Below are 7,437 nucleotides of genomic sequence, written 5' to 3' on the forward strand. Positions count from 1 at the left end.
CATCGTTTCGATTATTGAAATTCGAATTGAATTTTTTTTTTTTCTAGTTTTCGACGTAGATTCGCGTGACACAAATATTATGAGCCTTTTTGGATCGATTTCGTGTGCATCACGCCATTTCTACGGGCGAACGTGAATGTGTGATGTTGACGTGATGGAAGCAACGTTTAGGCAATCCGCATTACGTATTACTATCAATTATATTTTAAACGAATGAAAACTTCAATTCAGAAGTGTGATAATCCCGATCCATTCAAGTTTTGTTAATTTTAGATTAAAAATGCGTGAGTATTGTACTATTGCTAACGATGCCAAAACATCGCATATTCAATGTAAAAAGAACAAGAGCAACGGGCCATTAAGTTAATTTAAAAATAACTCATACCGGATAAGTCGAATACGTATCCAGGGAAAATTTATTAATTTTAAAATTGACCGGCGGAAACAGGTTCTCGCCTCCCACCACTTTTGTGTAGCGGCCGCCAAATCAATTTTGTTTTTATATAATTGATTCAAAAAATTGAAATTCACGCATAGTTATCTGTGCCTGAAGTGGGTCATTTTCATTGCATTGTTAGTAAGATCGAAACCATAGAAACCATACAAAACGCATACGACTATTTCTGTTTTTCATTTCACGCACTGTTTTTTATTAGTTACCTAGCAACATGGTCACTGCATTGAAACTTCAGAGTTCCTTCAAAAATTTGAATTTTTAATTTCAATTTTTTGAATCAATGATTTAATATAAAAATAACTATTGTGGAAAACAGCAAAAAATAAAATAATACCACTAATTGGCGGCTGGTCAGGATAGACCTAACGTTCGAAATTTAGAAAAATATTTTTTTTATTTTAATACTGTTACTTTTCTAATGAAGTGCGAAATAAGTTGTGCCCCATAGCTATCTTTTTTATTTTTCACTACGACAATTACAAAGTGTTGATATTCACAACTTTTCGTGAGCACTTCGATAGAAATGAACAAGAACGCAGGAAAATTCCACACCGAATATTAATATTCTGTCTTGGCCCATGTTTACTTTTATCTACCGCAAAACAAAATGTTCGGATTTGTCAGGGGTATTCTGATTTAAAAAAAGAAGAACATTTGACGAATATTTTAAGTCTCAAACGTTTGGAAAATAATGCAACAACAATTCATAGACTACAAAAAAGCCTATGATTCAGTACCACATTCATGGTTAATTAAAATTCTTAAAATTTATAAAATTAATATTAAATTAAATCACCTTCTTTATATGGATGACATAAAACTTAACAATAACTGAAAATCAATCAATATGTCGTGGTCATTACGAAAATTTAGAATATATAACTAAAGAAGGAGAAATCATTAAAAATTTAAATAAAGGAGAATTTTATAAATATTTAGGTATTAATCAATCAAATCAAATTAAATCTATTCTTTTGGTGTTATAAAATGGTCCAAAACTAATTTAAAGAATATAAATATTCAAACTAGAGTTCTCTTTACAAAATTTTGTAAACATCACCCCAAATCTGCTGTTGAAAGATTTAATTTACCACGCGAAAATGGTGGTAGGGGTTTTTCAAATCTAGAAATTCTACAACACAATCAAATTGCTTCACTAAAAAATTATTTTCTCAATAGAGCTCGTGATATGACACTATAGCAAATATAAAACAAAAGTCTTTACATGGGAGATATTTTAAAGAGCTGAGGGTTTTATATTTGCAATACAAGATCTTGCACCGTTTTGGCTCACAGCGAATATAAAAAACGTCATGATATATTCGCAAAAATTATACACATGAATTTAGCAGTTAAATTCAATTTATTAAAGGATACACAACCACATTACATTTATAAACCAGAAAGTTGTTTAGAAAATGACAATTACAAATTATATTTTGATCGCACAGTTTTAACTGACATTCACATTCAGCATAACAGACCAGACATTATTATTTTAAATAAACAACAAAAGCAAGCATATCTTTTAGATATAGCTGTTCCAAATTCACACAATATAACACAGACATATAATACAAAAATTAATAAATATATTATTATAATTTCAGCAACAGGAATAGTACCGCAATCTCTTTTTAAAAATTTAAAAATTTTGGACTTAGAGAACACATAAAACACAAAAAAGTCAAAATGTGGAGGCGAGACGCCGGTAATTATGTTGATAAGCACTGCACTACTGCCGCCGGGTGGAGGTGGGATACGAAAAGAAGATGCTCTCACTGCTCTCACTCACAATAAGTTCGGAAAAACCGAATTTTATTATCGTATTTAATTGACGTCACAGTTACTTTGGCGAAACAGGAGCTCGCTTTTCGAAGGCATGATGAAAAAGACAGACGAATCAATTTGATATATAAAACCTAACAGGAACGGCTGGTCCATGAGGTCATTTGGGTAATGACCCCCTAAAAAATAAAGGTTTTACCCAACACCAGCCGCGACTGCAATGTACACAAGACTATGACTGCTACATATTATGTTATTTCAACCAAATCAGAAGTACAATAATTTTGAAAAGTAAGTGCAATGTATACTTCTAAATCTATCTAAATTTATTAATATGTAATTTTTTTCAAAACTATCGATCTTTCTTTGAAACATTTTCAATTCACAATTCACTGTTGGAAGCGCTGTACTTTTTAGTATAAATACGTATACGAAAAATTAAAATAATAGTTGAATTAACACATCGTTAAATGTTACGAGGAACATAGTTTTTTGGATTACACAGCAAAATCTTGGAATTTCAGTCCGATATTACTCCATTGAGTCTTTGGACTCACAAATAAATACCTCGAAAAGCCGACAAACATCTGTCTAGAACTTTTCTAGTAACCAGAGGGTATCGTAAACGACCCGTGTTTAGACCTCTTTCGTGAAAGTGACCGACCGCCGGCGCCGCTCGATTTCGTCATAAATCTCAGCCGTACCCCCCACGATAATTGACAAGTCTGTCATACAGCCCTACCATTTAAAACCTTTATTCTCTTCGTTTTAAAAATAGTTTCGCATGGTTTTTCTCTCTTCTCGTTTTACAATGGTCCAGTGACTAATAAATGAGTGTTGTGTTATGAGTTTGTTCGAGCTCAAAAAAACGTGGTTCGAAATTGTTTAACGTTTAACGAATGGTAAGTTATTCTAGTTTTTATGTTGGTCTTAACGTGTTAGGGGCCAAGAATACAACATTGTCTGTCCATTATAACATAGAACTGATATGTTGAATTCAGATCTCTAATTATTTAAAAACCAAAAAAATAAAGCAGCAGTCAAAGTGGCATGTACGCGTAACCTAATATATATTTTTTTTACATTAAAAGATCGCCGTCTTCCTCGTCGCACTTACGACATTTGCATATGTTATCTTTGTTAAACTCACGGAAGGAATATAATGAACCGGTCACCCGTCCAAGTGCTGACCGCTGCCCGCGTGGCTTACCTTCGGTGATCGAACGACAACCTTTACCGTTTGACGAGTTTTTATTCTGCAATTGTTTACAATTAATCGACAAAAAAAATTGTTTTCTTAATTATCTAGTACTTAAAGCTATGAATCTACATTATACGGGTCTGTGCATGTTTCCGAATACCTGCACGAAAAACAAATCGGTTCGGTGGTTGCTATGGATTTCAAAAAAAAACAAAAAGTGTTGGGGGGCAACGGCACGCGGTGTTCCCAAGCGGTCACCCATCCAAGTACTGACCGCGCCCGACGTTGCTTAACTTCGGTGATCGGACGAGAACCGGTGCTTTTCAACGTGGTATGGCCGTTGCCGTGGTGTTTAGGTGTGATCGTTGGTGTAAAATATATTGCTTTTAACATTCCGATGCACGAATATGAACATCAAAACGCGATGCGTTTCGTTTCCGTATGCACTTACCCTCTGACGACCGACGTCGGACCGAACTAACGGGAAATCCCACAACAACCACCACGTCACGCTCTAACGACAAGAGAGACTACTAGACGGACTGGCGATCTCCCGCGTCGCACATTTTTCGACCGCCGGCGGCGGTGGAAAATCCAGAATTTCACCCCACCTACCGCGCTGCTTGCTCCGACGACGACGAGATTCCCACATTTGGATCGACCGAAATATGTAAGTAATATCAGGAAGTTCCGATTTTCGAGAGGAGACCTGTGTTTCTATTTACCTATCTATAATAATTATCGTTATAATCATCATATCATTATTATTATTATTAACATTATTATTTATTACCATTATTATTATTATTATTATTATTTATCGTCCCTCGGATTCGGCGATCTTCGAAAATCCAAGTTGGACCGTTAGACATTCGAACGCGGTGTGCGTGGCTGACGAGTTGTTATTTTTGGCGTTTTTTCTTCGATCTTCACCCCGACTTCGGACGACGCAGGTCGGACACGAAATTACGAAGAGAGAAAGACGGAAGAAAGGAAGAAAACCTGAAGATCCGTCGAAGAAAATATCGGAAAACTCGTAGGTGCGGCATCGGTCGGACGATGAAGACCGTCTCCTTTCGGATGATCCTCTCGACGGACTTTCGGCCGTCCCGAAGGGTCCGGACGGCAACGGGACCCGTCGTCGACTCGTCCCGTTTCAACTTCCGCCGAAAACGATCGACCTGAACGTCGGAGAGGCGGTTCGCGGCATCCTGTTGTCGGAATTGCCTCGGTTCGAACACCAGGTCCTTTCTGTGCTTCGACCGTTTCGGAAGCGTTTGGCGACGCGAAGATGTCGTAAAATCGAGAAGGTGGCGCGGTATTCCGGGAAGAGATGGACCAATATTTCGGCGAACGAAATATGGATTCCCGGAATCGACGCGTCTACCCCGCACCGCCGACGTAAACCGTCGGTCCCGAATCGAAACCGTGACGACCCGGATTTAGGGCTGGTGGTTGGAGGGGCGTGTACCTGATTCGAAACCCACCGACGTTCCGAGACGAACTTCGCTATCTCCAGGGAAACTTCGGAAACCGAGTTCGGCCAGCTTGATCACACGGTGGCGATGGTGATCGAGGAAAGAGGACGATGCCATCACGCGGGCAACGATTCCGAGGCCTGCAATTTCTTCGACGGCGGACGCGGTGCGCGTTCAGTCTTCCGTCCGCAGTGGCGACTATTTTATAAAGACTTAGAAAATTTTTTTGTTCAATTCTCGTTCACGAGGTGCTCGAAGTGTACGTGTGTGAGCAAGTGTTTTTTCAATAATTATTATTAACTTTTAACGTTTTAACGTGAAAGATGGCCGACGTCGAAAATCAAACAGCATCATCGGTCACCACCGGTTCCGCTGCCACCCCTCAATCCCACGCGAAGAAAGAGAAAAAAGCGAAAAATCCCAGGGCGAAACCGTCCCATCCTCCGACATCCGAGATGGTAAACAACGCCATCAAGGGACTCAAGGAACGCGGAGGATCGTCTCTTCAGGCCATCAAGAAGTTCGTCGCCGCAAATTACAAAGTCGACGCCGAAAAGGTCGCCCCTTTCATCAAGAAATATCTGAAAGGCGCCGTGGCGTCGGGATCTCTGGTTCAGACGAAAGGTAAGGGCGCGTCGGGTTCGTTCAAGCTCGCCTCGTCCACCTCCGGTGGTGCCAAAGTCGCCTCCGCCTCCGACAAGAGGAAACCCGCTTCGTCCGCCGCATCCAAGACGAAAAAATCATCCGCCAAACGTACCGCCGTCGCGACGACTTCCGACAAGGCTTCCTCGAAGACAGCCAAAAAACAAGCCTCCCCCAAAGCGAAGAAGACTGCTGCCGAAAAGAAGAGCGCCGTCGCTGCCTCCGCCGCCGCAGCGAAAGCCAAGAAATCGGCCGCCTCCTCGGCAGAAAAGAAAACTAGAGCCGCCCCGAAACCCCGATCGCCTTCCAAAGCGAAGAAATCTAACAAGGCTGGTCCGACTAAAAAACCCAAAGCACCCAAACCCAAGACAGCCAAAGCCATTCCTGTCAAGGTGAAAAAGGCCGCTTCGCCGAAGAGGAAAAAGTGAGAAACGTGGATGGATACTCGACTCATGTTCGTTCGGCTGTGCCTCGTTCCGACGTCATCATCGTACTACCGGCAACGGGGCACGCACAAATGGCCCTTTTCAGGGCCACACGATAATCTACGACGAAAAAAAGAAATAAAACTATCCTTACGGCGAAACCAAATAAAATAGATAGCATCAGCTGGCAGGTAGGTGATGACAGGATGCAATAAAATTTTACGAACGACCGCAACCCAACCCGAATCGAGAGGACCGACCGATTATTGACATTTTTATTTTATTCATTTCCGGTTGAAGGGCGATATATTTTTTTTTTTGCCTGTAAAGTTTGAGGTTCTGAAAAGAACCGATTTTTTTGTTATAAAATTCGTGTTTCGTGTTGTTCTTCCGAAACACGATGTGGAAAAATTTAAGCGCGTTCACCCCGAATACGTCTGGCAAGTTGGATGTCCTTTGGCATGATGGTTACACGTTTGGCGTGGATGGCGCACAAATTCGTGTCCTCGAACAGACCGACCAAGTAAGCTTCGCTCGCTTCCTGGAGGGCCATCACGGCGGAGCTTTGGAAGCGCAAATCGGTTTTGAAATCCTGAGCGATCTCCCTCACCAAACGTTGAAAGGGAAGCTTGCGGATGAGCAACTCGGTACTTTTCTGGTAACGACGGATCTCACGCAGAGCCACGGTACCAGGTCTGTAACGGTGGGGCTTCTTGACGCCGCCAGTGGCGGGAGCGCTTTTCCTGGCCGCTTTGGTAGCCAGTTGTTTCCTGGGGGCTTTTCCTCCGGTGGACTTGCGTGCGGTCTGCTTGGTCCTGGCCATTTCGAATGAAACGAATGAAAAACAAAACTGACAATTATTAAAATCGACTCTGACGATCGTTAGACGTGCACGCGTCGAAAGGTAAACGGGTACTAAAAATTCCGCCATATTAAATTGTACTTTTATACGTGAACAAAGTCAACGGCTGACTTCGTCGATTGGTCGATGGTGAACCGTTGAATCTATATAAGGCTCCGTTAGTTGAAATTTTGCGGTAGTTGACTTCCTAGGGACGAGGTGTGCAGGTATTTTGTGTCAGTTGAAATAATCTGAAAAGATGACCGGTCGCGGTAAAGGAGGCAAAGGATTGGGAAAAGGAGGAGCGAAGCGTCATCGCAAAGTCCTGCGTGACAACATCCAGGGCATCACGAAACCCGCTATCAGAAGATTGGCTCGTCGTGGCGGCGTGAAACGTATTTCCGGTTTGATCTACGAAGAAACTCGCGGAGTCCTGAAAGTGTTCTTGGAAAATGTCATCCGAGATGCCGTCACCTACACGGAACACGCCAAACGTAAAACCGTGACAGCGATGGACGTCGTCTACGCTTTGAAACGTCAAGGACGCACCCTCTACGGTTTCGGAGGTTAATTTCCTGGCGCTCTTCACCGTTCGAGAAAACCAG

General features: G+C 41.7%; 1 non-coding gene across 1 annotated transcript; it reads right to left on the reverse strand.

Annotated features, from left to right (window-relative positions):
• Positions 1–3,671: 3,671 nt before the first annotated feature.
• LOC138141115 (5S ribosomal RNA) lies at positions 3,672–3,791 on the reverse strand. Its single transcript, XR_011163002.1, has one exon. It is a non-coding gene; the product is annotated as a 5S ribosomal RNA (ribosomal RNA).
• Between the last annotated feature and the right edge of the window lie 3,646 nt (positions 3,792–7,437).

This window comes from Tenebrio molitor, unplaced genomic scaffold, assembly GCF_963966145.1.
Source record: "Tenebrio molitor unplaced genomic scaffold, icTenMoli1.1 SCAFFOLD_934, whole genome shotgun sequence".
In the NCBI taxonomy this organism is placed as follows: Eukaryota; Metazoa; Arthropoda; class Insecta; order Coleoptera; family Tenebrionidae; genus Tenebrio; species Tenebrio molitor.